Below are 26,528 nucleotides of genomic sequence, written 5' to 3' on the forward strand. Positions count from 1 at the left end.
TCCTCCCTCCCTCTCCCTTTCCTTTCCTTTCCTCCACACTCCTTCCTCCCCTTCCTTCCCACTTTTCCTCCCCTCCTTCCCCTTCCTTCCCAGTTTTCCTTCCTTCCATTTCATCCCTCCCCCTTTCCTTTCTTCCACACTCCCTTCCTTCCATCCTTCCTTCCTTCCTTTCCTCCCTTCCTTCCACTTTTCCTCCCTCCCTCTCCCTTTCCTTTCTTTCCTCCACACCCCTTCCTTTCTTCCCCTTTCCCCTTTTCTTTTTTAGCCCAGCACCGTGTAGATGTCCACAACTTTAGCAAGCAAACTCAATCAACTGTAAAAAAAAATGTATTATTCCGCACTGTGAGCTAAGATTTACATTAAGATCTATGCTTCCTGATACATGGAATGCAGCAGAAGACACAAAAAGATTGCTCAGGTATGCAGCCATCATGCAAAGATCCCAGGACAGCCCTGATTCCTACCACCAAAGAATCCCCAACCACCTAAACCATCTTACCTGGCCTTCGAATTATATGCGATTCTTGAAACAGGGACCAGCTAAGCGAAAAGAGAGAATTAAAAGTCGTACCTCCGAGTTGGAAGGAAACAACGAGAATGTTTTCCCTTCAGGCACTTGGGTGTAGATGAAAATGAGTTTTAAAATCTGCCAAAAAGATGATTTGTTAAGCTGTGCTGCCTGATGCATTTATAGTTGCAACGAAACCTCGACATTTGCCAAAAAAACTTGAGAGGCAAAATCCATCAATGTATTTACTTTGCTCTGAAACAAATAGCTCCAATCCATTTCTTGAATGGCAAAGGATATGGTGATAAAACTACAGCGACCCCATGGAAATTACTCCATTTATAAAGTCTTCGTCAGTGTGCTGCTGTTGATATTTCTCTCTATGGGCACAATGAGAATATATCTGCTGAACAAAGCTCCTCATTGGCGATAGGAAGGGCATCTGGCCATTCAACGCTCTGCTAGCTCCATTCAGTTGCCCAGACTCCACGCCACAAGGGATTATGGGGTCATTGAATGACGATGGATGTGCTGCAGTTACAGATGGATGGAGGACACCAAATTGGAGGAGCTACCACAATAGGCGGCCTTCTTAGTTCCGTCACGGCCGACAATACTGTGTATTTCCAATCTGCTTCGTTTGTTTCATTAGCTCCTGCTTACTTGAGAGCGGTGCATTATATATTACACCGTATTGATCTGAGGTTGTGGAAGAAGCAAATTGCCATTAAGGGGAAGATAAGTGGAACATTTCAGCTGTGTCCCTACGTTTATTGCAGTGATCACAATGCATCTTTTATCAAGGTTTTATTTTATTATGCAAAATACAAAGAAGAGAAGAAAAAATAGGAAATTAAGGGAAGGAAGAAGAGTGGGGAAAGGAGGTTGAAAAAGAAAGAGAAAGAGAAAAAGAAAGAAAAGGGGGCATTGACTTCCAACTGTTCTTAGCACAGTACAAGACAAACACACTCCAACAACCTCAATGTTTTGCTTTTACACATTAATATATAGATCACGATGCATCTTTATTGTTAGTTATGGATTAATACACTTGCCTCTGTCTTTCTGGGTATGTGTACATTCATGGGTGCTATTTTGGGGCCCATTATAACTCCCCCTCTGCAAGAAATACTGAGCAAATCCATTTGTTTATTAAGGGGAAACATTAAATACATTAAATGTCTTTATTTAACAAAAATATTGTAATGTATGTTATAATGCATGCCTTTCCTTTCTCCTTTTATCTTTCCTTTCCTCCACTCTCCTTCCTTCCTTCTTTCCTTCCTTCCTTCCTTCCTTCCTTCCTTCCTTCCTTCCTTCCTTCCTTCCTTCCTTCCTTCCTTCTTTCTTTCTTTCTTTCTTTCTTTCTTTCTTTCCTTCCTTCCTTCATCTCTTATTCCCTTTTGCATTCTCCTTCCTGGTGGGAAAGTGGTTAGAGTGCCTCCCTCCCTCCTTTCCTTTCCTTTCCCTTCCCTCTCTCCTTTTTTCCTTTCTTCCCTTCCTTCTTTCTTTCCTTCCTTCCTTCCTTCCTCTCTTATTCCATTTCTCATTCTCCTTCCTGGTAGGAATGTGGTTAGAGTGCCTCCTTCCCTCCTTTCCTTTCCTTTCCTTCCCTTCCTCCTTCTTTCTTTCCTTCCTTCTTTCCTTCCTTCCTCTCTTATTCCCTTTCTCATTCTCCTTCCTGGTGGGAAAGTGGTTAGAGTGCCTCCCACCCTCTTTCCTTTCCTTTCCTTTCCTTTCCTTTCCTTTCCTTTCCTTTCCTTTCCTTTCCTTCCCTTTCCTTCCCTTTCCTTTCCTTTCCTTTCCTTCCCTTCCTCCTTTCTTCCCTTCTTTCCTTTCTTCCTCCCCTCCCCTTCACTTCCCTCTCCCTCCCTTCTCTTCCCTTTCCATTTTCCCTCCTGAAGTATAATTTTTATCCTGTCTTCCCCAACCCCTTCCCTGAAGTACAGGAACTCCAGTAGTATATGCTGTCAGCTCTCATAGCGGTCATCTTTAATGCACAATCTCAGGGTTTCAATAAGAGGTGCTTTAAACTGTTTTTTTTTTTATAACCTAGGACAGCAATTCCTTCCTCTACTCTCTTCCAACCTCACTGTTGCAAAGAAACGTGGAAGGTTTGCCCATCCCTATGTCCAAAGTGCACGATTACATCAAACTTTAGGAAGAACAGAACTACTTGAATTACTGCATTTAATGGGGAAGGACAGCGTGTTGTTAGAAGAAACAATATCTTTCCCCCGGCATCTGAACTGTGAACTATTGTAGTTTGGAAGAACCAAGAACTCCACGTGATTTCAAAACTCAGGTTCCTACTTGTTAATGAGTTAAAAGAAAAAAGAAAGAAAGCTTGAAGGAATGAGGTTCACGCACCTTAAGACACTATGCCAGGAGTTGGCAACCAGCGGCTCTGGAGCCACATGATATATGTGATATAGATAGATAGATAGATAGATAGATAGATAGATAGATAGATAGATAGATAATATGCAGATAGATGGATAGAAAGATATGAGATAGATAGATGATAGATAGATGGATGGATGAATGGATGGAAAGAAAGAAAGAAAGAAAGAAAGAAAGAAAGAAAGAAAGAAAGAAAGAAAGAAAGAAAGAAAGAAAGAAAGAAAGAAAGAAAGAAAGAAAGAAAGAAAGAAAGAAAGAAAGAAAGAAAGAAAGATGATAGATGATATATAGATAGATGGATAGAAAGAGAAGATAGTTGGATAGGAAGATAGATAGATAGATAGATAGATAGATAGATAGATAGATAGATAGATAGATAGATAGATGATATATAGATAGATGAATAGAAAGATAGAAGATAGATGGATAGGAAGATAGATAGATAGATAGATAGATAGATAGATAGATAGATAGATAATATATAGATAGATGAATAGAAAGATAGAAGATAGATGGATAGGAAGATGGATAGATAGATAGATAGATAGATAGATAGATAGATAGTAGATAGATGATAGATAGATAGACAGACAGATAGAAAGTTAGAAGATAGATGGATAGGAAGATAGATAGATAGATAGATAGATAGATAGATAGATAGATAGATAGGCCAACAGATAGAAGATAATAGAGAGATAGTAGATAGGTGATAGATAAACAGATAGATAGAAAGATAGAAGATAGATGAATAGGAAGATAGATAGATAGATAGATAGATAGATAGATAGATAGATAGATAGATAGATATAGATAGATAGGTAGATAGGTAGATAGGTAGATAGATATAGAGAGGGAGAGAGAGGGAAAGGGAGAGAGAGGGAGAGAGAGGGATATAGTCTTTGACTTACAACAGTTCATTTAGTGACTGAAGTTACAACAGCATTGAAAAGAGTGGCTTATGTTTTTCCTACTTATGACTTTTGCACCATTCCCCATGGCCACGTAATCAAAATTCAGATGCTTGACAACTGGCTCATATTTACGATGGCTGCGGTGTCCTGGGGGAATAACACGATTCCACTCTTGCACAGGGATGGGGTCCAACCGGTATAACTACTGGTTCTGTCGCTCTACATCACGCATGCATGTGTGAGTCGTACGAGTGCAATTTGTAACCTGCTCAGCTGCCCGGACAGCTGAGCAGCACTGCGTACAAGTGCTCAGTGGTTGGAAAAGCCCTTTTTGATGCTTTTTCAACCACAGCTGTGCCGCGCAAAGCAGCTGTGGTTGAAAAAGCAGGAAATAAAGGTCAAGTAAGAGCCCGGGCGGGCCGGCGGGCCACAACAGCAGCAGACATAGAACCAGTTCTATGTATGCTCTCTGTCTGATGCTCTTCAGAACTACCGGTTCTACAGAGGTGGACAGAACCGGTAGAAGCCCATCCCTGCTGTTGCGGCCTTTTGACAAGCAAAGTCAATGGGGTGGCTAGTTTAGCTTTAATGACCGTGTTCCTAACTTAACAACGGAGGTGATTCACTTAACAAACCATGGCAGAGAGGTCGTAAAATGGGACAAAACTCACTTAATCAATGCCTTGCTTAACAACGGAAAGCTTGGGCTCAATTGTGGTCATACGTCGAGGACTACCTCTGTCTGTGTGTGTGTGAGTGTGTGTGTGTGTGTGTGTAAAATAAGAAAGCAAGATTATATATCTAATCTTAAAACACGTATTAGATTTGTTTTCCTAATTCAGCCAAAGAAATATTTACCTCTGAGAAATGGAACATAAGGTTTCTTTTGAAGTCTCCCCAAACAGAGCTCACACACCTGTTATGCAGGAGTAGACTTGCTTGCAAAAACCTAGCCATGTTTGGGCAACGTTCCTTGACATTGTATGCTGGGACAAGCAAGCCTCACTCCAGAAAAGGTGGAAAGTTTTCAGGACAAGACTGTTTGTAGCCTAGCCAAAAAAAAAAAAAAAAAGAAAGTAAATGAAACGATAATTTATTTTAGAGTTTACGTGGGCTGGAAAGGATAAAGGTTCATCCACAAACAAGCCCGATAACTTGCAATGGATGGAAACTTTGAATAGTTTCATGTTCTTGAATTGTCCAATCGCAACAAGATGTGGGAGGCAGTTTGTTAAATTTGGAGTATATATCTGAAAGAAAAGCCATATGAGAACAGCTGAAGAGTTTAAGAGAGAATAAATGTTAACATAGGCAAAGTCAGAAGAGATGCTATTGTGTTTAGCCATCAAAATACTGAGAGGTTAAGTATATTTAGGACGTAGACCTCTGGATTAAATAACCTTTAATTAATTTTCTTCACAAAGTTTATGGATAGATAGATGGATAGATGGATGCGTGGATGGATGGATGAACGGAGGGATGGAAAGAAATAGATAAATAGATAGGCAGGCAGGCAGATGGATAGATAGATATAGATTGATGCATGGATAGTGATAGAGATGGCTGGATCTAGAGGAGGACAGAGACAGACAGACAGACAGACAGATAATGGATAGATAGGTAGGTAGATGATAGATGAATGAATAGATAGATACAGATAGATGGATGGATGGATGGAAAGAAATAGATAAGTAGATAGGCAGGCAGGCAGATAGATAGATAGATATAGATGGATGCATGGATAAAGAGATAGAGATGGATGGATTGATAGGACAGAGATTGATGGATGGATGGATGGATAGATAGATAGATAAATAGATAGATAAAGATAGATAAGATAGATAGATAGCAGAAGAAAGAGATGGATATCACTCTCTCACTCTCTTTCTCCATTCCCCTAATTATGGCATTCAGTTTGACCCACAAATATGTAAAGTAATATTTCTGTAAATACCAAACTGAAGGCATTAAGTTATGTTTGATGTTTTGCTGTCTTTGAAATAAGACCTAGTTTTAACTCCATGTGTGTGTACTAGGACTATTTTAATCCATAGATCTTTTTTTCCTTTAGTATTAATTGGAGCATGATCAAAGGCATAAAAACAACCCTATGTAGATTTTCTCAATATCCTGGAGCATTTATAGAGCATCAACCCCATGTAAACCTCAATAGTATGCATCGATCAAAACGTTTTTTGGATTAATTGTTCAGTTGCAACGGGACGTTTGAAAACTCCACCCAGACAGAAAGAACAGGCAGGGGCATCCATAATGAAGATCAAATGCTGGCTGGGGAATTCTGGGAATTAAAGTCCACACATCATAAAATCTGCCAAGTTTCAAAAACACCGATTTATGTGCTTTATAACGGCTTGGTAAGACCACACTTGGTATACTGCATCCAGTTTTGCTCATCAGAATATCAGAAAAGATATGGAGACTCTGGAAAGAGTGCAGAGAAGATCAACCAAGAGGACTAGGGGACTGGAGGCGAAAACAAATGAAGAACGATTGCAGGAACTGGGTATGTCTATCAGTTTAATGAAAAGAAGGACTAGGGGAGACATGATAACAGTGTTTGAATATCTCAGGGGCTGCCCCAAAGAAGTCGGAGTCAAGCTATTCTCCAAAGCACCTGAGGGCAGGACAAGAAGCAATGGATGAAAACCAATCAAGGAGAGAAGCAACTGTTGGAAATTAAAACCCACCCCTCTCCTAGGAAAATGAAATATTTTGGGATATACTGAAAAGGCAGAATATTTCCCCTAAAAAGAGAAGTAGAAATTCAGAAGCAGAAACTCAGCTCCCCCTCCCCACCTTTGCTGATGGGCCGTTACTCTGGCCTGGGCCAACCTATTTTACATAACAAAGATCACCAGGTAGAGCTGTAGGAATTGCCCAAAGCCCTTTCATTACATCATCATCCAACAAGGCTCCACCAAGCCTGGGACTCAGGACAGCTTACAGAGTTGCTCCCCTCCCCATGGGAGCGTGACAACCCATCAGAATACAAGCTCAAATTCAAAATAAAACCCAGGCACTTTCCGCATCTTTTCCCTTCCTTCTTTCTTCATCCAAGGCAGGTGATCCTGTCCACCATTAAACCATCTTTCCAAACAGACGCCATGTTTCCAGTGTCTTTTTTCCCCACTTGGACCTGAACCCAGGTGGATATTTTCTTCCAACACAACCTAGAAATAATGAGAAATTTCCTGATAGTTAGTACAATTAATCAGTGGAACAACTTGCCTTCAGAATTTGTATGTATTCCAGCACGGGGAGGCTTTTAAGAAGAGACTGGACAACCCTTTATCTGAAATGGTATATGTTATGTCCCTGGAACTTAAAGAAGTTCCCACCCAGGTCCGTTCGTGATACGGGGGCGGTTGCCCTCTCTCTCATTGGTTGGTTCTCCCCAGCAGCCAGCTATAAAAGCAGGCTGCGGGGTCCAACCAGTTGCTGATCGCTGCGAGCCAGTTCCAGGCTTGGCAAGCACGTTCAGTCCTTTATTATTCTAATAAAGTATTTGTTGCATCCATGCCCTGGTTCAGTCTCTCATTTCCCGAACTTAACACTGGCGACGAGGATGGGATGGCTACCAGAGGCACAATGCAACCGCTGAATCACTAGCCGCTGATCCGTAGCCAGAGAGAACGATCAGCAGGCGATAAGAGCAACGCTGATCCGCAGCCAGAGAGAGCGGTCAGCAGGCAACGAGAGCGAACGCTGATCCGCAGCCAGAGAAAGCGGTCAGCAAGCAGCGAGAGTGAGAAGCGTCTGTAGCCGCTAGTTAGCCAAGCTACAGGGAAAGTGAAGCGCTGCGAGCCGCAGCCGCTCGTTTCTTTAGGCACGAAATTCAAACGGCTGTCATTTGAATTTCCGCCCTAGAAGTACAGCGCGGTGCTGTATTACAAAGTCACTGACGCCCACGCAGGCGCGAATTTCAAAACGCTGCCAACGACCGTTGCAGCCTAACCTCGTGTTAACCCAGAGAGAGAGAGAGTTGTGAAAAGCCTCTCCAGAGCTGAAGTCACTTGCCTGCCACAGGCAAAAAACCTTCCTGCTGCTGCCCCAGAGAGATTTTCTCAACAGATTATTCCAACCTGATTTTTGTTCATCATGAACTCCAACCCGGTTTTCCCAGCGTTCAAGCCGGATGAGGAGAAGTGGGAGTCATACAAGAATCGCTTTAACCATTACATCGACGCAATTGGGTTGGCTGATGCAGGGGAGCACCGGAAAAAATCATATTTCCTGATCTACTGTGGAGCCATCGTCTTTGATACTGCCACAGCACTCGTGGCTCCACGTGAGTTAAAAACGTTCCCTGGACAGAACTGTTAGAAATCCTTACTAACCACTATTCTCCTAGACCCTCACAGATTGCCAGGCGGTTCACTTTCCGAATGAGGAAGCAATCAGACAAAGAGACCATCAACCAGTACATGGCTGCCCTCAGAACTGCAGCTCTCCATTGTGGGTTTGGGACCTACCTGGAGGACATGCTCCTCGACCAGCTAGTCTGCGGAGTCAAGGACCTTCACCTCCAAAGGCGCCTACTCGCTAAGAAGGACCTCAACCTCGCGCAAGCCGTCGAGGAAGCCCTGGCAGCAGAGCTGGCAGCACACTCAGCCACCGAAATCCAAGGTCCTGCTTCCAAGCAAAGTGCAGTTTCAGTCCACTCTGAAGAGGTGGTCATCGAAGAGGACCCCAGCGATGCAGCCGACATCCACCGCCTAGCCCACGCCAGACCCCCGCAGGTAGGAGCCAAGCAAGAAAGCGTCAGTCCACCCAAGCACATCACCCTGTGCCTATCCTGTGGTGGATCTCACCTGAGGACCACCTGCAAATTCAAGGGAGCCACTTGCAACATTTGCCACAAAAAGGGGCACATCGCTAGAGTCTGCCAGGCCGCTCACAACTCGGCACAAAGGCACCCCTCCTTTTCACATTCTGGACCCCAAAGGCAAGTATTGAACTGTCGCACTCGCCACCATGCTAAGCACGCTTGCCATGCCATTAGTAAAATTTCTCTCTCCGTTTTGTTAGAAGGTAGACCTTGTCGCATGGAGGTTGACACGGGGTCAGCGCTCTCAATTATCTCTTGGAGCACCATCAAGAGACTACAGCCCAATCTATCCAGAAACCGGCTCCAGAAGTGCCAGTTTAGCCTGAAGGACTACCAGGGGAAGGACATTCCTGTAATCGGCAGAGGCAAGTTTCTTGTCAATTTTAAAACTTTCAAAGGCCACCTACCTCTAGTGGTAGTTAACGGCAACCTCCCCACACTCTTGGGGCTTGATTGGTTCCCCCATCTCAGCCTAGGGTTAACAGGAGTCCATGCTGTCTCAACCTCAGACACTGACTCCTTATTCGCTGACTACTCAGACGTATTCAGCAATGAACTGGGGTGTTATAACGGTACCCCTATCTCATTCTCAGTCGACCCCAAGCAGTCCCAATCAGGCTAAAACCTCGTAGAGTCCCATTCGCTATTCGGCCTAAATTAGATGCGGAACTGGATAAATTATTAAAACAAGGGGTCATTGAGCCAACAGATTTCGCCAAATGGGAGACGCCCATTGTCACACCCTCAAAAAGATGGTAGCCTGAGAATTTGCTCGGACTACAAAACCACAATTAATAAATTTTTACAAGTTAGCGCTTACCCAGTGCCCGTCATTCAGCACTTATTACACACTTTTGAACCTGGCAGCATTTTTGCCAAATTGACATGTCTCAAGCGTATCAACAGTTCCCTGTTGACAACCAAACAGCGGAACTCCAGACCATCGTCACCCACAGGGGTGCTTTCCGGTGCAAGCGTCTCCAATTTGGCGTAAGTGTTGCCCCAGGCATTTTTCAATCCCTCATGGAGCGGATTTTGCAGGGCCTCCCTGGTGTAGTACCCTACTTCGACGACATCTTAGTCTCAGCCAGGGACAGACCCCAACTCTTCCAGAGAGTTCGAGCAGTGTTAGAGAGGTTCAGACAGCATGGCCTCAAATTAAAAAAAGAAAAAATGTGCCATTGCCACTAGACAGGTGGACTTTCTGGGTTATAAAATTGACGCCTCAGGCATTCACCCCCTGGAGTCCAAGGTTAAGGCAATTCACGAGGCACCCACTCCAACCTCCAAAGTGGAACTACAGGCCTTCTTGGGGCTCTTGAATTTTTACGCATCGTTCCTGCCCCATAAAGCATCTGTGGCGGAACCCCTGCACAGACTTTTGGATAAAAAATCGGCTTGGCATTGGGGTCACAAGGAAGACTCCGCTTTTCGCGCAGTCAAATCACTACTCACGTCGGAGGCGGTCCTTATTCAGTTTGACCCCAACCTTCCATTAGTACTAGCAGCGGACGCATCCCCTTTTGGAATTGGGGCAGTGTTAAGCCACAGGCTCCCCAATGGCTCCGAGGCTCCCATCGCTTTTTTTTCCAGGACGCTCTCTGCAACAGAGCGCAACTATAGTCAAATCGATAAGGAAGCTTTAGCAGGTGTCGCAGCTGTGAAGAAATTCCATGAATTTCTTTTTGGCCACTTTTTCGAGCTGGTCACGGATCATAAGCCTCTCCTGGGCCTACTAGCAGGTGACAAACAGACCCCTCAAGTCCTGTCTCCTAGAATGACGAGGTGGACTCTTTTCCTAGCAGCATACTCGTATAGACTCATACACCGTCCAGGTAAAACATTGTCTCACGCAGACGCCCTCAGCCGCTGCCCCCTACCTGCTCCAGCTGAGGACCCGGCCCTGGTCCACGCTATCTTTGAGGTCACCCAAATGGACCTCCCCATCACTGCCCTTGACATTGCCGCCAAATCCAAGGCAGACAAAACGATCGCCCAGGTACTGGACTGGGTGAGGAGGGGGTGGCCGGGCAGTGATGTTGAAACCAAATTCACGCCTTTTAAGACCCGCCTACAGGAGTTATCCAGTTTGCAGGGCTGTTTGCTGTGGGGCACACGAGTGGTCATCCCGACCTCACTGCGTACCCGAGTTTTGGAGGCGTTGCACGAGGGCCACCCTGGCATCGTCAGAATGAAGGCATTAGCACGCAGCTACGTATGGTGGCCCGGCCTCGACGATGACATCAGCAGATGGGTAAGCTCCTGCCATCCCTGCCAGGAATCCCGTCCATCCCCTCCAATTGCCACCCCCACCAAGTGGGAAAGTGCCAGCGCACCCTGGTCCAGGATTCACATCGACCTAGCGGGCCCGACACACGGCAAAATGTTCCTGGTGGTCGTGGACTCTTACTCTAAATGGATTGACGTGGCACAACTGTCCACAACCACCACGCAAGCGGTCACCAAGGTATTAACTCGCCTATTCGTAACGCACGGGCTACCTGACTCAATTGTTTCCGACAATGGCCCCCAGTTCGCATCGGCTGAGTTCAGTCGCTTCGCTGCCAATCTGGGCATCCGCCACATCTTCACGGCTCCCTTTCATCCTGCCAGTAACGGGTTGGCAGAAAGAGCCGTTAGGACCACTAAAGAGGCTCTGGCTAGGTTCAGCAAGGATGACTGGCACCACAAACTCTCCCGTTTCTTGCTGAGCCAGCACTCAACCCCGTGCACAGTCACTAATAAGTCCCCGGCTGAACTCCTGATGGGTAGACGCCTGCGGACTGTATTGGACAGGCTGCACCCACATTACTGCCCTGACGCTCCCCTCGCTTCCACATCGGGGGTTAGGCATTTTGTCTTACAGGAACCCGTGTTCGCGAGGAACTTCGCTGGAGACCCTCTGTGGATCCCGGGCGAGGTCGTGGCCATCACCGGACCCAGGTCGTATAGAGTCAGACTGGAGGATGGCCGGATCTGGAGAAGGCACCTGGATCAGCTGCGGAAGCGCCAAGACACTCACGTTAGCAGTGACTCATGGTTGCAGACCGGTGCAGGGCTACAGCATCAACCCCACATCAGCACCAATTCCAGGGACCAGCTCACGTCTGCAGCCGAGTCGGGGACCCCGAACACGACCCGTGACCACCTGATGGCTGACCAGTCCGAACCAGCCAACGGAAACACTTCCTCAACGATCAGCCCTACAAGCCCCGATCCGGCACTGACCGAGGAACGCGTTCGTGACACCCCACCGGTCCAACTTTCAGTTGCAGACTCCGATCTACCAGACAATTCCCCAGAGTTGCGCCGTTCTGGGCGCCAGCACAAGCCTCCCGCGTACCTTAAAGACTATGCGTGTTCGCATCTGGGGGAAGGGTGTTATGTCCCTGGAACTTAAAGAAGTTCCCACCCAGGTCCGTTCGTGATACGGGGCGGTTGCCCTCTCTCTCATTGGTTGGTTCTCCCCAGCAGCCAGCTATAAAAGCAGGCTGCGGGGTCCAACCAGTTGCTGATCGCTGCGAGCCAGTTCCAGGCTTGGCAAGCACATTCAGTCCTTTATTATTCTAATAAAGTATTTGTTGCATCCATGCCCTGGTTCAGCCTCTCATTTCCCGAACTTAACAGTATATTGGGGGTTCTGCTTAAGCAGGAGGTTGGACTAGAAGATCTTCAAGGTCCCTTCCAACTCTTTTATTCTGTTCTGATATCTAAAAAAATAAAAATAAAATGCCCGACACACTGTACAAAAAGCAGATCTCTTATGCAAAATGGGTTGTGTATTATTGTTTTAAACAGAGAGTAGTTGACTTCCTCGGACGTTTGGCAGCTCTCAAAGAGGCATGCAAAAACTGCTCACCTTTTGGATTATTAGCTGTTCACTTAAGCTTCCAATACTTGCCTAACCTTATCCTGGTAAAAAACCAAAGCAAAACACTTAGTAAATACTTGAACATAAGAGCAACGTATTTCTAAAAGGAGAAAAGACCGGTGTGGTGGCGTAGAGGTGCAGCTCTCACCTCACAATCAGGAGGCTGTGAGTTCGATCGTAGGTGGAAGCAGATATTTCTTTCTCTGGGCACACTGAGAATATATCTGCTGAAACAAAACTCCGCATTGGCAACAGGAAAAGCATCTGGCCAGTAAAACACTCTGCTAGCTCCATTCAGTTGCCCAGACTCCACCCAGCAAGGGATTATGGGGCCATTAAAGACTATGAATAGCTTGCCTTTGCTATATTAGGGGCAGTTATTAGGTGGAGGGACAAAATATTACAGCCAACAAAATTGCATGGAAATGATGAACATACGACACCATTCTTCCTTAGTTGTGCACAAGAGGAAACTAACTTGGGATTTCCTTATTACCACCTTGGATTGAGAAGAGGGGATTTCTAAGGCAAGAAATAGAGGCAGCATTAAAACTTGGGTCTTCCTCTTCGCACTAACAGAAGTTGCCCCAAGATTGGACTTCCCTTGGTGTCCCTCAAGCTCACCCCTCCCCAAAAATAGTCTCATCTAAATTTTGGGGGTTGAATTGTGGGGGTCCTTGGTGCACTTCCAGCTTGGTTGTTTTCTTGCCGGCATTTCACTACCTAACTAGGTAACGTCATCAGTGCTAGAAGGGAGTGGGGTTTGTGGAGTGGAAGAGAATAAGGGGGGAGGAGGAGGAGGAGGAGGAGGAGGAGGAGGAGGAGGAGGAGGAGGAGGAAGAAGAAGAAGAAGAAGAAGAAGAAGAAGAAGAAGAAGAAGAAGAAGAAGAAGAAGAAGAAGAAGAAGAAGAAGAAGAAGAAGAAGACTGTGAGATCCTTGAAGCTCTCTCAGTTTGGTTGTCCCAAAAGTGCTTTTCCAAAAAGCAACAGGATTTTCTTATTTTTCTTTGAGATTCTTTGAATCTCCATAGACTCCGTAGACAATGGTGCTTGCAGTCAGGAGGAGGAGGACTATGGGGTCCTTGGTGCTATCAAAACTTGGTGGTTTCCTTGCAGACGTTTCATGACCCAACTAGATAACATCATTAATGGTGGAAGAGAGTGAAGTTTGCAGAGAAGAGGACTGTGGAGTCCTTGGTGCTCTCTGAGCTTGTTCTCCTGTAGGCGTCTCACCACCCAACTATGTAACATCATCGGTGCTGCAAGGGAGTGGAGTTTGCAGAGAGGAGGAGAACTGTGGGATTCCTGGTGTTGTCTAAGCTTTGTGGTTTTCTTGCAGACGTTTTCATGACCCAACATCACCAGTACTAGAAGGGTTTGTTTTCATTTGAGCATCCCACTCCCTTGTAGCACTGATGATGTTACCTAGTTGGGTCATGAAATGTCTGCAAGAAAATCAAGCTTAGACAGCACCAAGGACCCCTCATATAAATTTTGTACATTTTTATATTTTTATATCTATCTATCTATCTATCTATCTATCTATCTATCTATCTATCTATCTATCTATCTATCTATCATCTATCTAAACATTGCAAAAAAATTCCGCCCTGAGGAGGGAAATTCTGCAACAGCAACAGCGCCCCCTCTGGCAGAACGGCTCTAAAAAAAACGAGCTCGGGGTTAAAAAAAACCCGCCGAGGGCGGGGAAAAGGCGCGAGGAGGCGAGGCGAAGTCCAATTCCAAACCATAGAGGAAGATCTATAGAAGGGCTTTCATTTCCTAGCTTCCTGTGGCTTGCTTTTTTCTTCTTTTTCCGCGAAGCCTAAGGGGCGGGGCCCTTCCCGCGTAAGAGCCGGGAAGCGGCGTCCTCATTGGTCAGGCTTGGCTGACGTCGCGGCGTTCCATTCGATGAGGCGCTTCGGCTTGACGGCCGACCGGAGCTGAAGCTCCCGCCGCTACTGCCGCCGCTGCTGCTGCTGCGGAGATGCGGCGGGGAAGGTGAGCCCTCCGACCTCGGTCCTTTCTTCCCGCTGTGGGGTGCATTTTCCGGATCGGTCGCCCCTGCTGTGGAGTGGGGTGACCCGTCTCGCCCCCCGGCTTCCCGGGTCCGCTTTGGCGCACGTGACCCCGCCAGCTTTCCCTCTTTTTTTGGTCTGTTTTACACGTGTGAATGCTGTACACAGGAAAAGAAAGTGGGGATTTTATTTTATTTTGGCAGCCGAGTTGGAACCCGGCAAAGGGCAAGAGAGCGACGAATTGAGATGCCAAATGGCTTTGAAGTCATTGAAAGTCATTTTGTTTAAAAAAAAAAACGTGTCTAGGACTACGTAGGAATGGGGTGCAGGGAAAGGCAGGATGCCAAAGGGGGCTTGGGGTTTGCACCTTGGAAGATCCGGGTGGAAGGGGGCTTTGCAAACAGTTGCAATTGCACCCATGTGTTCATGTTTATGTGCTGATATATATATTTCTATAGGACCTATCAAGTTAAATCACCCTTTTTAAGTAGATTTACATTTGTGTGTGTGTGTATGGGGGCAGTGGGTTTTGTGCTTGCTTTGTATTTCCCCTTTTCCTAAGGCTTTGTTCCTTAATAAAATGGTTTAGCCAAGGGGTTCCTTGGTGCGGTGTGAGCTGGCTGGTTTACTTTGCAGAAAGAAACCCAACTAGGTAACATCAACATCGTGACCCAACTAGGTAACTTCATCAGTGCTAGTAAGGAGGGAGGTTTGAAGAGTAGAGGAGAAGGGGGGGAGGATTGAGGGGTCCTTGGTGCTCTTTGAGCTGGCTTGTTTTGTTTGCAGACGATTTGTGACCCAACTAGGCAACATCATCAGTGGTTGGAGGGAGTGGGGTGTGTGGAGAGGAGGAGGAGGTGGGGAGAGGAAGGAGGGGGACTATGGAGGTTCTTGGTGCCCTTTGAGCTGGCTTGTTTTCTTTGCAGACATTTCATGACTCAACTAGGCAACATCACCAGTGCTAGATAGTAGATAGTAGAGATAGATAGGTGATGGATAGATGATACATAGCTAGGTAGATAAATAGAGATAATGGCAATAAAGGAGAATATTTCTAACTCAGGATTGAAATGAGAGGTCCTTGGTGCTCTCTTAAGATGACTTCTTTCCTTGCAGACGTTTCATTATCCAACTAGGCAACATCATCATCCATGCTGGGAGAGAGTGGGGTTTGTTGAGTGGAAGAGAAAACGAGAAAGGGACTGTAGGGTCCTTAGTGCCCTCTGTGCTTTGTGGTTAGCTTGCAGACGTCACCTGACCCAACTAGGTAACGTCTGGGTTAGTACAGGTAGTCCTCAAAATTGAGCCTAAAATTTACTCCATTAAGTGAGACATCTGAAGTGAATTTTGCCCCATTTTGCGATTTTTCTTGCCACCAGGGTTAATTGAGCAGCTCGAAATCGATTGAAATGTTGTTGCTTTTGAGTCAAACAGCCTTATATCGGTTTGCATTGGTTTACATCTGTCAATTGCAATTCCCTTTCTCTCCCCCCCCCCCACTGTTTGTCGTTGCAGTAAGACCATTCCAATGATTGCCAGGGAAATTAACACTGGTGTGCAATTCGGCAGATGTTGTGTTTGTGCGAGGTTTCTTCCTCTGTGCGCAAGGGAAGATGAGTGGTGTGATACGTTTTGGGCGGTAGCATTGTGAACTTCTTGTGTAGAAGCACCCCAAAATCTTACCATGATGATCTGTTAGGAAAAAAGATTGTTCAGAGTCTGTAGCTTATAATGTACTTGCTTATTACCATGGAAATTTATAATTTTCTCTGCGATGCTTTTAAAGGCTGTTTTTTTTTTTTTCAATTGTGGTTGTGATGTGAAAGTGGGAAAGATGACACATTTCCCCAAACAGCTCTTGGCAAATGTAATAAAATAACCTTTATTTATTGTCACTTTTTTCTCTGGACATATTAACACATATTAAAAAAATGAAATTCCGATGTCTGCTTCCGAAAGAATATATTAAAAAATGAAATTCTGATACCTGCTCTCAAAAGGATAGGTAGGCAGGCAGGCAGACAGACAGAAAGAGAGAGAGAGAGAGAGAGAAAGAGATGATTGTTAGACATATAGATTTAGATGATATATAGGATCATAGGTAGATAGGTAGATATCATCTATATCATTTAACTATCGATCTATCTATACCTGTATATTTATCTATCCTATGTCTAGCATCTATCGTCCCTATGTCTATCATCTGTCTGTCTATGTACACACACACACAAAAACGTATGAATGTATGTACATATGTATTATCACAGAGACCATTTAGAATACACTATGGAAAAAAAGAGTCTTGAAAGTTAACTAAGTTAATATTATGTGGTATAAAGCTATTACACAATCTAGTTGTTCTGCTTCGGATACCACGAAGCCCCCTCCCAGAAAGTTAACAAAACTGGGTCATAGAGAGACTGTGTAATGTCCACGACAATACCTCGAGTTAAAAACACACACTTTTGTTGGCCGACTTTTGGAGTGCGCTGACCGAGGGTGTAGGATTAAAGAGGGCATGCAAGAAGGTCCAGATATAAACGTTTTCTTCCCTATTTATTCCCCTTCACGGTTCTAGAACTACAAAATTAAAGATCGGCCGAGATCATTCCTTAAATCCTGGAATCTCAAAATTTTGTGAATTTCCTGCATGGGCTGTTGGGGAGAGAAACGTAACACGGCGAAGAAGGAAATAAAAATTAAATAAGGATCCCTAGACGTTGCTTTCCTCATTTTCATTTTAAAAGATGATTTGGCACTTGCTGATAGGCTCCTCCACTAGAGGTACACATTAGAAACGGACGCAGGTGAGTTGCTGAACAGGATTGCATTTGGCATTTAAAAAAAATGAAATGTCAATATCCCACACTGTTCACAGTTGAGTGCATTGCAACATTGGGGCTGTATAAGTTGGCATAGCCTCTGCTTTTCGCTTCTGTAACTCTTACACTTATTTAGTGCTTTTTAGAGAGCTAGTGTGTGCTAGGTGCTTTACTCATCCTTTACAAAAGGGGAATTAGGGTTAAAAATCTCTAGGTGTCAGGGCTCCCATTTAAATCATGAGTCTCGAGCAAAACTTAAAAAGGATTTATTGGGAGTTAACATGCCAGCACTGCCTGAGTATAGCCAACTCTGAGACACTTCATTCATTGTCACCCTTGACCCTGGTTTTCCCTCCACCCTCTGGGTATATCATAATTCATATTCTCCAATGGGACACCTCCCTAGCCCAGAGTCATCAATCAGGCTCTCCAGGTAGAATTTTGCGCAGCAGAAACTTTGGTCACGCTCCCTGACCAACTGCTGAATAGATCAAAATGATCTCCTGGACTTAGATCCTTACAGGTCTTTCTGAAGCTCTTATTTTTATAAGATCAACTAGTGTTAAACTCCAAAATCCTAACATTGCCCCCATCTTAGCTCTGCTGCTTACTGTGTAAACTTCATTGTCATATTTTGCAACACAAACCCATCTATTCTCCCGCTACTATCTTATAATAATTATCTATACTCATATGTCTGTCTATCTATCTAATCTTTATGTATGTATATCTATCTAATCTATATGTATGTATGTCTCTATATCTCTATCTCCGTATATCTCTGTCTGTCTGTCTGTCTATCTATCTATCTATCCATCCATCCATCCATCCATCGAATCTAATCTAATCTAATCTAATCTAATCTAATCTAATCTAATCTATATGTATGTATATCTGCCTAGTTTCCCTGAAAATAAGACCCAGTCTTATATTTTTTGCCACCAAAAAAGTCACCAGGTCTTATTATCGGTGTGTGTCCCCCTTCCACTGACTCACCTTGTGGCAGGGGCACCAACAGCCCTGCCCAGCAGGAGCCTGCTGCCGGATCACTCCTGTGGCCACTTGTCCACGTTGCCCCCCCGCCCGCCTCCATTTCACTGTCAGAGGCCTTCAGGAAAGGCCTCTGCAACCAAGAAACAGGCTTCGGATTGAGGTGCATGGCTCCCCTTGGCCTTATTTCACCTGCAGAGGCGTTTTCCTGAAGGTCTCTGACTGCTAAACGGAGGTGACATGCGCAAGCAGCAGCAAGTGGCCGCAGAAGAAGTGGGACAGCAAGGCATGTATCGGGGTGTGTGAGGCCTGGTTAGTAGGGCAGCTCCACGCCCCCATCCCCACCCTAGCTTAATTTTTACCTGTGCGCCTCATCCTACCCTATGCACGCTGGAGTGGTTGAGGTCTTAACCAGGGCTTATTGGGGGGGGGGTAGGGCTTGTATTGGGTGCATGTGTAAATATCAAGCTAGGACTTACTTTTGGGGTAGGTCGTATTTTTGGGGAAACACCGTATCTATCCATCGATAGACTCGGGTTACAAAGAAACCACCTGACAACTTTGGAAATGGACAGGACATTTGGGTATCAAGGTATCACATCCTATCCTCTCCAGTGCAGAACAGGCTGTGCCAAACTAAATCAGCCTTTAACTTGGTTTAGTTTCTTGTGTGGGCAGTGCAATCTCTGCTTGTGGCTTGCTTCTTAATGAGTGGTTAGTATAAACCTTTCTGAGGTTAGCTCTGACTAATTCCCAACGGGGGAGACCTGGCCATCTCAGAATTGATTGACAACCCGTTGCTTTTGAGTGAAGATTGTCACTCGCTTGCTTGACTTTCAAACCCCACCCCACCCCGATTAGTGGTCTGTATTGATTTCTTATTGTTAACCTTCCTTATACACCTTGTTAAAGCTTTGAGGCAGATTAAACTGCTCCTCCATCCTCATGTCATGGCAAGATTTGTAGTGTCCCGTCCCCCCCACCCTCTTCGTAGATTCATTTGTCTGTAAAATTGACTCCCCTTCTGAGAAAATTACGTCTTCATTATGGATGCCTTTTAACTGGAGTTTCAGATTTTACTTTGGAAATGGATGGTATTTTCTAGGTTTAGAATCCTTCCTTCTCTGATAATTTGACAGAATAATTAGAGGTGGAAGGGACCTCGGAGGTCTTCTAGTCCAACCCCCTGCTCAAGCAGGAGACCCTACACCATTTCAGAGAATCTCTTCTTAAATACCTCCAAGTGTTGGAGCATCTACAACTTCTGGAGGCAATGAATTGTTCCACCAATAAATTGTTCTCACTATTAGGAAATTTCTCCTTAGTTCTAGGTTGCTTCTCTCCTTGATTACTTTCCATCCTTATTGCGTCTTTTCCTGCCTTCAGGTGCTTTGGAGAATAGTTTGACTCCCTCTTCTTTGGAGCAGCCCCTCAAATATTGGCAGGCTGCTATGATGTCACTCCTAGTCCTTCTCTTCATTAAACCACACAATTCCTGCAACCTTTTGAATCAGGCAGGCTTCTCATTTTTAGAAGAAGAAAATATACTGGTTTATATTCACTCAGTGTATGGCCACTTTGACAATCCACCTGCTCCAATTTTCGTTCCTTAAGTCAACTTATCTGAACCTCACCCACTTTTACAAATATTTGTTGGTATGCGGGCTGGCAGAGCCCACTTCTGATGCCAAAAAAACCCCAATTTGTATTTAACATTTCTAGCACAGTCTTATATACTCATACATTAGGCACACTAAGTTCAGAAGAAAATAGGTTTCTGGCTGGGTATAAAATATTATGGGCTTCATTGTGTATTCCAAGAGAAATCAGTTCCGTGAAATGTTACGGCTCCCTAGAAATTCACCGCCTAAAATAAGAGAAAAATTTAGCAGTGATTCATGTGGCACATGTGATGCTTTGAAAAAAAAATAATTTATTGAAAATGAACATTAAAAATATTGAACGTGGTGGATTTTCTTTGGCATACATTTCAGTTTTTACATTTTACATTAGAAAAGATCAAAACAAAATATAAACAATTATATGCATGTACATATATATATATATATATATATATATATGTGTGTGTGTGTGTGTGTGTGTATGTGTGTGTGTCTAGGTGTGTTCGGGTCTTTTCCCATGTAAGATTAAGAGTATCTTGGCGACATTTTGGCAAGGTCCCACTCGCCATCCTCAGGCTGGTGCTTTTGGCTTCATGCCAGTGCAAGCAGTGTGTGATCGGAGCTGCCATCTCTCTATAAATACTGCAGGGGGGATGGGGCTGGTGTGCTGGGCTGGTTGGCTGCGCTGCTGCCTCTTGATTGGTTGATGGAGTTGATGTTGGTATAATGGGCTGTGTGATGGCCTTGTGAGTTTTGTTGTGGAGATATCCTGGACAAAACTCACAAGGCCATCACACAGCCCATTATACCAACATCAACTCCATCAACCAATCAAGAGGCAGCAGCTCAGCCAACCAGCCCAGCACACCACCACCAGTATTTATAGAGAGACGGCAGAGCTGATCACACACTGCTTGCACTGGCACGAAGCCGAAAGCACCAGCCTGAGGATGGCGAGTGGGACCTCGCTGAAACGTCACCAAGATACTCTTAATCTTACACGAGAAAAGACCCGAACACACCTAGACCTACATATCTGTACCCGTGAAAATCTACGAAAACACACACACACACACATACATACATACAGTAGATACACACACACACACACACACACACACCCCCCTATACATTTAGGCTTTGTACCATTTTAGATCTTATTCTTATACCTCATTTCTATTTCGCCTTAAATTCTAGTTTCAATTTTATGAACTTCCTTTCATGTCCTTCCATCCGTAGAATTTGTTCCATACTTTATAGTATTCTAGTTTATCTTGTTCTTTCAATTCTAGTGTCAAACTATTTAATTCAGTGCATTGAAAAATCTTATCTATTATAGGATCATCATTTGGAATTTCTTTTGTTTTCAAAGTTTCGGCGAAAAGTATTCTTGCTGCTGTGATTACATGTATAGTTAGGTTAAATGTCTGCTTTGCTAGGGTTCTCTTTTATTATTCCCAATAAGAACGTCTCTAGTGTATACCCAGTTTTTAGTCCCAACATTTCCTCAAGCCATGACCAAATTTTATACCAGAACACCTGTGGGTTTTTTTAGGCCCACCACATATGGTAGAAAGTACCCTGTTCTTCTTGGCATTTCCAGCATACGGATCATTGAGTACCATACATTTTTGCTAATCTGGCTGGTGGGTGATGCCACCTATAAAACATCTTGTACAGATTTTCCTTAAAAGATATTGCTAGCATAATCTTTGTTTCGGTTACAAACAAAATTTGCTGCCATTTATCTAGGTTTATATTATGTCTGAGGTCTCTAGCCCAGATTAACATTGATTCTTCAATTTGTTCTTCATACGTTTTATGGTCAGGTAGACATTTATAAAGTTTTTTTATTTGTTTTGTCTCTGGTCCTGTTAATATTTTATCTATTGCTGTATCTTGACAGTTAATTCCACATTCTTTTTTGTCTTTTTCGTATCTAGACTGTATTTAAAGATAGGCCCACCATTCCAAATGCTTTGGAAAGTTTGAGTTTGTTACCTGTGGAAAAGCATGTCTTTTAATGCTTGCATTTTCAAGTTATTTGTTACCTAGTAAAGGGAATACATGTGGGACATGCATTTAGGGCAGATTGTAATTAGAAGGCGTGCAAAAATGTGTTTTTTTGCTCATTGCTGTTATTCTGTTTACATCGTGCCACGATGGATAACACGAGATCCTGTCCAGTTGGGACTCCCAAATTCTATTTATTTTCATTTATTTTGATAAAGGGGATGATGCCAACGCTGGTACCTCATGAAGCTGTGTGTAAGGAAGTTGCTACAGGTAGTCGTCAACTTAACAACACTTCATTTAGTGACCGTTCAAAGTTACAACGGCACTGAAAAAAGTGACTTGGGGCAGTTTTTCACAGTTACTACCATTGCATGGTTCCCTGCGATATCGCACGATCCAATTTCAGGCACTTGGCAACCGATTCACATTTATTACCATTACAGTGTCCCAAGGTCACATGATCTCCCTTTTGTGACCTCCTGATGAACAAAGTGCGTAGGGAAACTAGATTCACTTAATGTTCTGACCCAAACCTGGTTCCAAGAGAGTAAACACAAGACAAAGGCAGCAGCACAACTCTTTACCTATGAATTCTATTTCTTCACAGATAAAAGGCTGTTTCCAACTAATTAGCTCCGACAAGAAAGAGCCTTGCCAAGTTTTTGCAAGGCTGCCAAGAACAATAGATAAGAAAATAGTTTACTACACAAGAGTCTTCAAATACCAACTGTAATGTCCACGAGGCTGAGTTTCAAAACCTCTTTGCCTTCTGCAAAGAAGGTTTGTTTCACAGCTGGCTTTTATCTTCTTGAAGGAGGGGCCATTACCTTGCAGCCTTACTCCCGAATTGCCTGTGCTGTTTTAATTGCTCTTTTCTATGAGCAATCTTGTGCGCATATGCACTTGGCACAGGCTCCTCAGGAACCTCATCACTGCTGCCAGCCCCCACAATCATTCCCTAATGGTCCTGGCCCCTCATCTGAGTCTTCGCTCTCCTCAGCCATCTGCACCTGCTGCTGGCTAACCACAACACTTAACAACCATGTTACTAACTTCTCCACTGTGGCGATTCACTTGACAAACGTGGCAAGGAAGGTCTCAAAAAATGGAGCAAAACTCACTTCACAACTGCTTCACTTAGCAATGAAAAAATTTTGGGCTCAATAGCGGTTGTAAAACAAGGACCACCTGTACTGTAGATTTCTTTTTTTAAAAAAAATTATTTTTTAATCGATGTTATTTAACCTGTTTGCTTTCTTTGGCTCACTTTGTGAAGTCTTGAAATCTTTTCCCCATCTTTTTTTCAGCTTCTTCCCATTGCTACCGTATCAATTTGATAAACTTTGTCCTTTGCAGACAAAATTAGCACAGAAAGGATGCTTTTAAGAACATGTTTTCCTCTGCAGCCTAATTGACAACAGCAACATGACCCGTAAGGATCTTGAAAGGCCTGCCTTAACCCCGCCCACCTCCGTACCCCCACGATACCTGCAATCTCTCAGTTAAAAGCAAAATTAAATTTATTATGTGATAGGGAAAGAATACCATGTGGAACCCGATTGGGGAAAAAAGATATATGCATATATAATAGTAAATAGGAGATCATTGTGGTTAATATAGGATGTAGTAACTAAAAAAGGCTATATTGATATGTGTTTTTTAATTATTTTTTAATTTGTTATATATTGGGTTTAATGGAATAAAAAGGGGAGAATATATAAAATAAAAATAGGTGGCAAGATTGAATTGACAATAAAAGGGAATAAATATTGGTTAACATATTTTAGCGTTAAACTTTTTTCAGTCTGGAAAGGATGAATAAAATAGCATGAAATGATAAAACATATTAAAAGAAAAATTGAATAGGTAATGATATGATATGAAACTGGATAAGAAAGCTGAAAATGTATGTGTGTATGTTAAAACCTGGAATCACATTGTCCACTCAAAGAGATGTTTAAAGAATAAAAAAATGGATTAAAAAAAGTAAAATAATCAACAAATAAAATAAACTGACGTACAGCAGATCCTACATGGATATGGTTGGTTGCAAAACCTCCCCTTAGAAGATGCAAACTTTACAAAACATTTGTCTCTCTTATACCAAAGCTGATGAAATTCTCGTTTGAGGTTTTTGCCTGAATTCTGTAAACACTCGGCTATATCACAAAATTATTATTTTTTTGAAAACATGTCGGGCATTTCATGATAGTAACTCAAGGCTGGAAAACATTGAAGCCAGGGTACCGTTTTGTTTAGAATTTTTCTGATTCTCCTGTAACTCACCAATTAATATCTGTATTTATTTATTTATTGCTTCAGAATCTCTATCCAAAACCCAGTCAAATTCCTCCTTCTTTGATAACGCAGAAGAAACAGAAAATTAAGGTAATGTTTGAGTTGTCAGATGGAGAGATATATAGTTTTAGCTCTCTCTCTCTCTTTCTATATATATATATATATATATATATGTATGTATGTATATATATATGTGTGTATATATATATATATGTGTGTATATATATGTGTGTATATATACGTGTGTGTGTGTGTGTGTATGTGTATATATGTGTGTGTGTGTATCTTTAGTTAAAGCTTTAGAAAGAAAAGGAAAGAAATTAAATTCCTTCCTTCCTTCCTTCCTTCCTTCCTTCCTTCCTTCCTTCCTTCCTTCCTTTCAAATCTGTGCTTTCATGAGTGAAATTGTCTTGTGTTTTAACGGGTTTGGCTTCCCAGCAAAATTTCAAATAAAGTGCTTTTAAGCACAGCTTGGTATCCATAAATGGAAAAAGCCGAAAGGGAATTTGCATAATTCATGGCCCACGTTGCAAAAAAGGGAAAAAAAGAGAGAGAAGAAAGCCAATCTGTAATTCAAATAATGTTATGGTCTGTGGGATACTTTTTATCAAATGGCTTTATTGCTTCAAATGGGGATTGTAGAAATCGTCTATCCGTGTTCTGATCAGCTTATTGTATTCTACCCAGAGTCAGATATTACTAAATCCATAGGTGTAGTGAAGCATGAGACTCTGGAAGAGAAAATTAGCAGATGCAAAAGGACTGCTTACATTGCAAAGTTCCCCCTCCACAATAAATTTCAAGAATCAAAAAAGCAACTGGACACGATTATAGCATAAATCAAGATCAATTCATAAGAGTGCGCAGAGCTTTGGATTCAAAAGCAAAGTCATGCTTTGGAGTACAGAATGCAGATATAAACCCTATTCTTTTATAGAGAGCCATTTTGGTCTAGGAGTTAAGGAACCAGGCTAGAAGCTAGCCTGTGCTAGAAAGTAGGAGAATGTGAGTTCGAGTCCTACCCTAGGTGCCAGCTACTCTTTCTCAGCTCTTAAGAAGATGGTAACAGTAAACCACTTTCAAAATCTTGTCAAGAAAGTTGCAGAAACTAGCCCGGGCAATCCCAAAGAGTCAAAAACTGACTTGAAGGGACCAAATAAATAAAAGCCTTTTCTACACCTTTTCTCCAGGTGAAAGGCTTAAAAACTGTAACTGTGAGAGGGACCTTGGAGTCCTAGCAAACAATCAAACATGAGCCAGCCATGTGCAACAGCATCCAAAAAAGCTACTATAATCCTTGGCTGTGTAAACAGAGGCATAGAATCAAAACCACATGTAGTATTGGTACCATTTTATAAAGCCCTGATTTAATTTCGTGGTATAAATATATTTTATGAACCAAACCGACCAATTTTAGTCACCCTACTACAAAAAAAGATGTGGAGACCTTGGAAAAAGTTCAAAGAAGAGACAACTAAAATGATCAAAGGCCTTGTGATGCATGACACAAAAATAACAAAAGTCACCAAAGTAGAATAAATTCCCTTTAATGCCTCTAACTTGGCCCCCCATGTCCAGTTATCCTTGGCTGGAGATCAGACTCTTCCAAAAACAGTCTACAAAGGGAAGAAATGCAGTCCGAACTCAAAGTACAATAAATTAGAAGTAAAAAAACCCAACACAAACCATGTTGAAATAAATTATAACACAACAGTCCAGGATAATAAATTGCAGACTTCCAAAGGATAATGAAACACACACAGTTGGGAGAACACCAAAACCCAGATAAGGCTCGACAAAGATAATGCACGCTTTGCTTCCAGCAAGGTGCTGGGTGCAAACGCCCTTCTTATATCCTGTTCTCCCAGCTGCAACTAATGAAAGGGATCAGGGCCCTTTTCTCTCCCATAAGCCACATTGCTCCCTTTTCCGTTCATCCTTGCCTGCCCTAGGATGAAGAGAGGGTGGCCCTGGGTCTTCCTCTGAATGCCCAGCTGGACAGTGCCCTTCCCCTGTCTCTTCCACAGCCACCAGAGCCACACTCCCACTCCTTGTCAGCTGCTCAATCTCCCCCTCAGAATCAGACTCCAACAAGGGCATGTCAGGCCTGGAAACTAAAACATATGGAGAACGGCTGCAGGATTTGGGCTTGGCTAGTCTAAAAGAAGAATTGGAGTGACATGATATTCCAATATTTGAGGGGCTGCCGCAAAGAAGAGA

General features: G+C 43.4%; 1 protein-coding gene across 6 annotated transcripts in view; it reads left to right on the forward strand.

The window, feature by feature from the left end:
- The first annotated feature begins 14,446 nt into the window (after window positions 1-14,446).
- Window positions 14,447-26,528, forward strand: part of ERGIC2 (ERGIC and golgi 2) — a 37,003-nt gene continuing 24,921 nt past the window's right edge. For 2 of the 6 annotated variants that reach the window (XM_087935553.1, XM_087935556.1), the window contains exons 1-3: window positions 14,447-14,543; window positions 17,139-17,367; window positions 24,333-24,398. The gene's annotated coding sequence lies outside the window, so the exon portion shown is untranslated. Of the gene's footprint in view, window positions 14,544-17,138; window positions 17,368-23,317; window positions 23,443-24,332; window positions 24,399-26,528 lie in introns of all 6 variants that reach the window. The other 4 variants (XM_087935554.1, XM_087935557.1, XM_087935551.1 and 1 more) reach the window with 2 other exon arrangements.

This window comes from Pseudonaja textilis, chromosome 5 (genome assembly GCF_049901715.1).
Source record: "Pseudonaja textilis isolate UNSWEBS1 chromosome 5, rPseTex1.2, whole genome shotgun sequence".
Lineage (NCBI taxonomy): Eukaryota > Metazoa > Chordata > Lepidosauria > Squamata > Elapidae > Pseudonaja > Pseudonaja textilis.